General features: G+C 37.7%; 1 long non-coding RNA gene across 1 annotated transcript; it reads left to right on the forward strand.

Annotated features, from left to right (window-relative positions):
* Positions 1-701: 701 nt before the first annotated feature.
* On the forward strand, positions 702-4493 carry LOC107838524 (uncharacterized). The gene is made up of 3 exons (XR_001664610.1): positions 702-991; positions 1158-1249; positions 4289-4493. It is a non-coding gene; the product is annotated as an uncharacterized LOC107838524 (long non-coding RNA).
* Positions 4494-9118: the final 4625 nt, after the last annotated feature.

Consider the following 9118-nt stretch of genomic DNA (forward strand, 5'->3'; position numbering starts at 1 on the left):
ATTACAAGAAAAAACTTTATTCCCATATTATAACTTCACTGCTGTAATATTATAACTTTTTGGTACCATAATGACATTAATCTTGTATTAATACAGCTTTATACATATATATTACATTTTTTTCTGTTAATTTTGCAACTTTATTTTCATATTACAACTTTAATGCTTTGCAACTTTATTCTGGTGATATTATGACCTTATTTACATTTTTTTTCTTTTAAAAAATGCTTTTTTCTCAAAATGATTTTCTTGTAATTTTATGTCTTTATTCTCTTATTATTACAACTTTATTCTCATAACTAATTTTCTTTAAAAAAAGCTTTTTTCTCAAAACAATTTCTTGTTACTTTATATATTTATTCTCACAATGATATGACTTAATTTTGCTATAAAATCATAATAAAAGAATCTCCTGTCTGGTTGTTATACTCCATCATAGTTTATCGCCTTGAAAATTTTAATTAAGATTCTTTGATCCATTTAAATCTGACAAAAGCAGGAAAAACAGAAGAAATCTGTAAGAGGAAAGCAAACGCTTGAAGCTTGAGGATGTAAAAGCAGCAGGATAACGTTTTTAATCAGTTTGCGACTTTCCGCCACACCGGAAGCTGATTCCCGTACAATGGCCGGTCCTGGAGTCCTGCTGACCGTAAAGGTGAGACTGAACAGGCAGCGCAGCTCGGAGGAATCACTTAGTGAAGCTGTTCGCGTGTGAGAGGCTGCGGTGGGATTTAGACTCTGAGATTTTCCTCCCGACCTGTTTGAGATTCATAGCTTTGGAATTGGACTTTAAAAGCAGGAACCAATTCCGGCGCCTGTCTGCGCCTCGTCCTCCGGAGACCCGCTGACGAGTTTGGCCTTTTCAAAGTCCGGCGTCACAAATCAAGACCCAGAACAGCCGAGAAAGAGAGACGGAGGCCGTCTTCACCAGAGAGAGCCATAAAACACAGACGGAGCTGGATGAAGTTAATAAATGTTAAATCTGGAGTTGGTGCGTTTCTCCGCTCTCCCTCATTTCAGGCTTTTGTTGCAGAAACTTTCACACCCTCTCAAGAAAGCAGTGAATCATAAAGTTCATAACTAATGTAACAGAGTTACAAATTTACTTTTTTAAATTGTTATTTATAATGAGTATTTGTGAATTTTATCTCATTCAGTTTTTATTTCCTGTGTTATTGTTGCCTGCGGGAATCGCCTTTCTGCGCTCTGCCTCTTTTGTGCCTCTGGGGCTTCCGTAGCCTTGCTGAGGGTAAGGCCAGGGAAAGTTTGCTGCTGCCATGTTTGTTTTCTTTATGGATGATGTTGTTCATGTTGAGTTCTCTGGCACATGATGTTTATTATTGTTTGTTAGTGTGTTATGTAGCAGTTTTGACCGTTATTGTGGGTTTTTATAAACAGTTTTATTGTAATTTTCTATTTTTTGGCGCGAACAGTCCGTGCTAGTCCTGCGCAGCTCGGTTGAACATTGTTTTTATTTTCATTTTAGGGCTGAAGTGCAGGGAGAGTTGAAGACGAGGGTAATTTCTAAATCTAAAATATCACATTTCTCGTCATACATGAACTGTAATATCACAAATATTTCTAAATTCATCCCAGAAAAAATTGTGATGAGTAAAAATATAAATCTGACGTTGGCTGGTTCTGAAGGATTAATCGGATCAATCGATTGTTGGAACAATCGTCAACTAATTTAGTAATCGATTAATTCAGTTCTTTGCTTCCTGAATAAGAGAAAGCTTCACTTTAAAAAGCAGTCTGTTAAATATAAATGAAATAATTTGGAGTATTTCTGTGTGGTCCATTTAAACGTGACTGCAGGCTGACCTGCAGTTTTTCAGCTACTTTATTTTTGGCTTCAGTCAGATTATATTCCAGTCCTGCCTCTCTCTCTGTGTGGGAAGCTGCTGACGGGTTTTCTTCTCCTCCTTCATGTTGTGCTGCGGTCTGCAGGCTGTTTCTGCAGCCAGACATCTCCACTGCTCATCTTCAAACGCAGATTCCATCTGTCCTCTGCTTTTTATTACTGTCATCATTTTAAAACCGATGTGACAAAAACGCAAACGTAGACAGATTTATATTAAAATCTCACTTTATATTTAGACCAGAACCAGGCACGATGAAACCAAAATGTATGATTCTGTAAATGTTAGTAAGACTTTACAGATTAGAGCAAAAAAATTATCCTTTTTATTCACAGAGGAATCAGGAACGAACTGAACCATTTCTAATCTCACTTTTACTCCATTATCTGTTTAAAATGAGAGGAAAATGGAGATTTAATTAGTAAGACTAAAAATCTCACAGATCAAAAAGAAGGGAAGCTAAAATATCTGCAGACCCCACACATGCTGGACACAAAATGTTACATTTTTACCTTCAGGGCGGAGCTAGAGAGGACTAGTTGCAGAAGCCAGTTGCCATGGAGACAGTTTCTTCCCAAGTCAGATTGATGCCATGCATGCATGCCTTCCTCTCTTGCAAAAACACCGTATATTCTTATATAATTGAAATAGGCAATGAACAAACTAGTCTGTTGTTAAAAATGTTACAATTAGCTAGTGCTTTGTTGCTCCTTTAAAGGTGACGTGTTATGCTTTGTTGTCAGAATAGATCTACAGATCTACACAAACATTCATTAGAAAATCATTCTTAGAGAATGAGATTCTGCCTATTTTGACCTATCAGAATGGTCTGTTTTAAGGGCTCTGTCACTTTAAATCCAAATAATCTGCTGCTGGAACTCAGCTTGTGTTGCTAGGTAACGGGCGGAACTCCACTGGGGTTGCTAGGTAACAGCGCTTGTGGAATGTGACTCAAAAATTAAGAAGTTTTTGAAACGGCTTCTTTTCAGACACCAAACAACATGAACTTGTTGCCACAAAATGTCTGGATGTTTTTTAAGCTGCTTTTAGAAGCAGCTGAGAAACAAATGGAAGTAAAATAAAAATGTAAAAAAAGGGAATTTTGCATAATATGTCCCTGTAATGTAATTTAACTTCATTCAGTGTTGGGTAATTGTTGGCTTTTTACCCACATGTATCTGCAGTTCACCATCATATAACTACGCTACAATTCAATGCCGACATTCAATACATATTTCTAAGTAATTAAATAAATTCAGAGTCTTTATTTTAGCCTTAACATCTCCTGCTGATGAACATCTTTTGAATTCTCTGGGGAGCTGAAAGCATTCAAACAATCATTTGAATGGAAAGGTTAAAAACTGTTTAGAACTCAGTGAACAGTTCTAAACAGAACAGTTCTGAGAGTCTGAACTGTTCTGCACACAATGCAATATTTATCCTTTTCTGATTTTTACAGCATCTTTCTACATTAAAGGAATTTCACACACTTTGTTAGGATTTGGCAGCAACATTTATCAAAGCTCATTAAGTTTTTACCATCGATCCCAATTGAACTGGTCAAACTGGTTTTTACCAGAGTTTATGGAGGGCAAAGCTTGAAACAGTCCAAAAACACAAAAACTTACTAAAATTTGGTCCAGTTTCTAGTGCAATTATCTTAGTACACTCAAAAAAAGACAAAACCAAATCATAAGTTACTTTTCAGCAAGATATAGGAACTTGTTTTAAGCCATAATTCCTTAATATTGATTTTTAAAAAGTACTGGTTTTAGTTATAATGTGACATTTTATGGTAGCCCATTCCTGCCATGAAGAAAAAATAAAAGCCCAACAGAGATTCAAGGCCATGATTGTGAGATACCTTTGGAAATATTCCATATTAGACAGATCAAATGGAACGCTGTGTATATCTCAGACAGCATGTTAACTGGGGTGGGGACAAAACAAAAAAAGTTATATTTCATAGTTATATGTGAAATAATTATGAAAGTCACCATTTTGATTTTTGTTGGGATTTTTTTTTTTTTCATGGCAGAAATGGGCTTCCATACATTTTTCCTTGCAATAAGTTAAATGATCTGCCAGAGGAACGACTACTTTTTCATTAATATTAAACTTTTTATTGACTTAAAACAATCTTATCTTGCTGAAAAGTTACCTTTAAGTTGTTTTGTCTTATTTTATTAACATATTTGCACTTGAAACTAGAGAAAACACTTGGTAAGATTTTGTGTTTTTGCAGTGTACCTCTTTCCTGTCGATGTTAAATCTGTGTCTCATAGGAAGTACATTTATCTGTCTGGTTTTTAAACAAATACCCTGAAACCTGTGCTGTGTGTTTTATTCAGCTCTTCTCTTCCACTGCAGCTCTTTCTGGGTTTTCATGTCTATAAACTGAATTTTTTGCCTATTTTTCTTGGCAGGATGTATTTGACTCTCTGACTGAATCAGATTCTGGAAAGAAACAACAATCTTGGTGATATCATCGAATTAAAGCAGAAATTCAGAGAAAAGCACAGTTCTCCTGCTCGTGTTTATGCATTCGCTTCGACTCCACAGCAGGGAGTTTTTATCAATATTGATTTTTTTAAGCATTTTCTCTTAAATGAAAATTCCCCTTGAAACTTATTCACTTTGCATTTCAATATTATATATTTCTCTAGAGTTCTTATATTGGGTTTTATGACTGCAACATTTAGGGAATCTTCTTTTTATAACTTGCTCTTTATGCTCCAACACTGTGACTTTGCCGTTATTCTGCGTATTCTCTGGTATATTTACGGTTAAACTTGAGCATTTAGGAATAAAGCCGTGAACTTTAGCTTCTCTGCAGCCGGCTGTCGCTCTCTCCCTCCATCCACCTCTCAGTTTCTGTAAAAGCTGTAACATCTGCCCTGCTGCGCGCCTGCTGTCCATTAAGAAGCGTTTAATACCGCTGCTCTCTTCCCATTAGTGACCTATAGTGGAGGATAAAATCCTGGCGTTGGGATGTGCAGAAGGTTTCTGAGGAGGGGCGGCAAGATTCTCTCACCTTCCCAATTAAACATCTTAGACCTTTTTCTCTACGTTTCGATTAGTTATTTTCTGTTCACAGTGTTACCCAGAATGTTTGTTTCTTGTGCAAATGTCTTTATATACATGAAAAAAGACAAAAATAACTTAAAGTAAGTTTCCAGCCAGATATAGGAGCTTGTTTTACATCAATAACTTATTAAAATTGATGAAAAAGTGCTTGTCCCATTGGTAGATTATGAAAAAGAATCTTGTTTCATCTGTTTTAATTTTTAAAAGTCTGACGACGTACTCGGACTGTTGGAGATAGAAAAAGAGGAAGAGTTCTGCAGGAGCAGCGGAGCTTCACATCAGGTCTGTGCAGCTCCAGTTCCTAAAAGTTACACCTCCTCCGAGTCCCTTTGTATTAGCTTTAATATGGAGGCGGGAGAGTATTTAGTGACTTATTAGGCTGTTAAATATTCCTACAGAAGAGTCGCCTGCAGGGCTGTTAATGCCAACTGGTTGCTAAAGCAGAAAAGATTTACATCCATGTGGAATCATTAACTTTACACTTTGGTCCACAACGCCTGGTGAACAGAATGAGTTTTAGTTCGAATCATTTGGAGTCAAACCGCCGGTTGGTTTGACTCGGAGCACAGAGAAAGAACCACAGAGCTGATGGAGTTTTAGTCTCTAGTCAGACCAGGTCCGTCGGACCTCAGTGAGTTTTCACAAATGTTTACTTTGTTCAAAATGAACTCTGATTTGTTTCCCTCCTTGGTGCAGTTTATCTGTGTAGATGTGAACAAAGCAGTCGCTCCAGGTTGCAGAACAATCCTGGAGACCATTAGGAGGCGATTGTCTCAGTTTCAAATCAACTTTGGAGCGATTCGTTTGAACAAACTAATAAACGAAGGCTGGGCGTCTTTTATTAAAGTTCCAACTCTCCACAGGTTCTCTGAAAGTTTGATTGGTTTACTTCCTCGATCATTTAAAACCCAAAAGCCAAATAATGGCATGATTACATTCTCCATGTTTTCCACTGGCTCAGAAACAGAATCTACTTCCTGTGTCTACGTTTGGTTCTCCACCAAGACCAGACCGAACGCTGTCAGTGGTTCAGTTTGTTGGAAACCAAAAGTCATTTTACTGAGATTTTAACATCATGAGTCCAAGTTGACATGCATCCTGGTTAAATGGCCTTTTCTCCAAACATCCACAGAGCTGCACCCTGAGCCTGAATCGTGAGTATTGAGGTGAATAAATAATCCTGTAAACCATCATATCTGAGATACTCTGAGCACTCTGACACTAAAAGAGCGTTTAATTACAGAAAACCAACTTTAACATGTTTAAGGTGATATTTTACTGCCTTTGTGATCAAAAACTGTCTAAAACTATTTTAGAACAAAAACCTGAAATGCACTGTTGTTTTCACAGCTGAATTACAGCTTCCTGTCTGATCAGGAGTCATTTTAATGTGTTGCAGCAGAGACACGTCTAAAACATGCAGGACAGTCCACCTCACTGTGGCTCAACATCAAATATTTAAAAGACGGTTTAAATAATGAAAAACCTCTTTGCACAAGGCAACGCAGCTCAAAAGAAGCACAATATGTGTTTCCCATCATGATGATTAAACTGCATTTCAATATTTTAAGATTATTGTTTTGGAGTTTCTGCTTTACAAAATATGTTGACAGAAACAAACACGACAGATAATAACAGTTATCGGTGCTGAGTGGGTCGGTTTGCTCAGTAGTTTTAACCTGCAGCATTTCTGTTTTTATTTTACACTGATTCTTTATAACTTTACAAACATCGTTCTTCTTCTTCCCTTCTTTTCTTGACGATGAGTCTTTATTTTAGTGAAGAGTGTTGAAACAGCTGACTGCTGAGCCTGGATGTCTTAAATGTCTCAAATTTGATTTAAATTTTAAACATGTTAAGATTTTGTTGTGGCAGAACAATTTAATGTAGTTTTTCTCACTGGACTTTTCTGTCAAGCAAAAGTTTGAGTCACATGCAAACATGGAGGCCGTTTCTGCTGCCAGGCGCTAGCTGCTAATATACCCTGGTTAGCTAGCTACCAAAAATCATGTGCACAGCAGCAGGTTCACAGGTTTTGCTAAGCTTGGTTGTAATGCAGCAAGTTCCCCCAACCGCGGTCTAGAATAACAGCTTTTTCAGTCTTAAATTTAATTCAAAGTGACATTAAAAAATGTCTTTAAAAGTCTTAAATTCACTTGCTGAAACCTGGGAATCGTGGGAAATGTAATTAACGAATCTTTCAGGCTGATTTTAATTGATTTAGAATCTGAGGCTGATTATTATGATACAGTTTAATGCAGATTCGTTTCATTACAGTCATGCACAGATTCACCGTCTGAAAGCAGATCCAGACCATCATTTTCTGACGTTTCCCAGTAAACAAGATAATAACTGTGCAGGACTATAACCATGGTAACCGCTGTCTGTGTTTCTCAACTGATTTCTTTATTTTTTATTTATTTATTTCGTTCTCTGACCAAGAATCTGTTTAAAGAATAAAAGTTGTGTTTAAGTGGAGGAGTGATGTGCTATTATCTCATCCTAACACTCGTCTTCCTCCTGCTCTGAATGCAGCTTCCAGGCGAGTTTCCTCAGGCCTGCCGGCTGATACCATCAGTGATTTATAGCTCTTTGTTAGCGCCGGACTCTAATGGCTCACTGCCACAATGAACGTCTCAGTTTCTCTACATCAGAATAAACACACCACAACGTCTCACTGAGCAGCTCTTATGCTTTATTATTTTTATTTATGACAAACAACCAGAACCAGCGTTAGTCAGCCTCATGCGACGGCATGAAATGGTTTGTTTTGCTTCCTTGTTTTTAATTTGAAATGTAACTCTGTCCTTTTTTTCATCATCTTGTTGATGTAGCCAATGGGAGGCAGCATGAGTGACGAAACCAATGAGGAGACATCATCCTCATTGGATGATTTCTCCTCATCATCCAATTCCCACCATTGGTGGGAACAGCTAGCTAAGAAGCTAGCTGTGCTAACCGTAAAGCACTAATATTAAGCATTAGATCTGCCAACATTAAAGCACTACACCAACATGCTAACATGCTAAATTCAACCATGTTGATGCCCACCATGTGTTAGTGAAACATGTCCTACTCCGTAGTATGTCGCCACCAACAGGGTCAGATTTGTTATTGCAACCCCACCTGAGCGATTAGGAGTTTCTAACTCCGTTGGTAATTTTGGCTTACTGGCCAGAAAAGGATTCAGTCAGAAAACACGCAGGACATGAGAAGATTTCAAACTGTTTGCAATGCATTCTGGGTACAGGATTAAAACACAGGTGGAGAAATTCAGGAGAGGAAACAGAACTGCTCCATAAACAGACTCCAGTCATTTCAAAATAAGAGCATGAATATAAACGTCCAACTGCTTGAATAATTAACAGTCGATAACCAAAAATTCAACTTAGATGCTGAACTTTATTCTACTAAAAGATTAAAAACAGCAAAACTGCATTTCACACCTAGGCCTTCAGTAGTGCCCGGTCTGAATCAATCCAACCCTCAATAACTATTTTATGGCTAGAAAACTTCTACTGCAGGTACAGCTGCGACACACATAAAAAAGCATCAAAAATAACCTGATAAAATTGCAATATTATTTAGGAAAATAGCAACATTTTACTCACCAAAAATCCTGATTATTTGTACACAAAATCCATCCTCCTTTCTTTCCTCAAGAAGATTTCAATTACTCTGTTGTGCAGATTATCCGTGCGTTTCAGTTCCATCAAGAAGTCCTTTTCTATCGCCATCGAAGCTAATGCTGAAAGTCGAGCCTGCCCTGTCGTATTTCTGGCATAAGTTTTAATTAGTAGACTGAAAGTGGCGGACAAATCCTTTTCCCGGTTGTGACAGCCTTGCTAGCTTCGGAGTTGCCCGACCTTGCTTAACAATGTCCAACTTTTCTTGAAAAGTCCGTCTAGAAAATGGCTTTGACAGTAAATCTCCAACCAAATCCATTTCTTCTCCTCCTTCAGCCATTGTGGGTTGACAAAACAGCTATTAAATCAACACAACAATATCTTTGCTTGTGCAGCTCGCTACAGATGCCGTTTGCTAGCTCTGGCCAATCACAGCGTGTGAATACGCTGACGTTTCCGTACGCCTGCTAGAGGGCCTTGGTGTCGCCAACTCAAAATCTGATTGGTTGAAGCAACAGTTTGATCGACATTTATTTTATGCTA

This window comes from Poecilia formosa, unplaced genomic scaffold (assembly GCF_000485575.1).
Source record: "Poecilia formosa unplaced genomic scaffold, Poecilia_formosa-5.1.2 Scaffold272, whole genome shotgun sequence".
NCBI classification, from domain to species: domain Eukaryota; kingdom Metazoa; phylum Chordata; class Actinopteri; order Cyprinodontiformes; family Poeciliidae; genus Poecilia; species Poecilia formosa.